This window comes from Trichechus manatus, unplaced genomic scaffold, assembly GCF_000243295.1.
Source record: "Trichechus manatus latirostris isolate Lorelei unplaced genomic scaffold, TriManLat1.0 scaffold00274, whole genome shotgun sequence".
NCBI classification, from domain to species: domain Eukaryota; kingdom Metazoa; phylum Chordata; class Mammalia; order Sirenia; family Trichechidae; genus Trichechus; species Trichechus manatus.
The window spans coordinates 80241-80544 of NW_004444210.1; positions in this window are offsets into that span (position 1 = coordinate 80241).

A 304-nucleotide genomic window follows, 5' to 3' on the forward strand; every position below is an offset into this window, starting at 1 on the left:
TGCTTCCTGTCATCTCGTCTCCCGTTCTTGGGACTTGAGCTGTCAGCTTATCTGCCGAGCCTGGGATTCGTCAGTCTGCACAGCCTGTGAGTGGGAGCCCTGCTCTCCCACCTTCCGATCTTGGGCTTGCCAGCTTCTGCAGCTGTGTGACTTGGGAGACGCCTCTACCCTGATCCACGGACTTGGGACGTTCTAGCCTCTACAATCGTGTGAGCTGTTTCCTAGATATAATCTCCCTCTGTATATATATTTATACACTTTACTGGTTTTGCTTTTCTAGAGAAACCAGCCTAAGACATTTGGT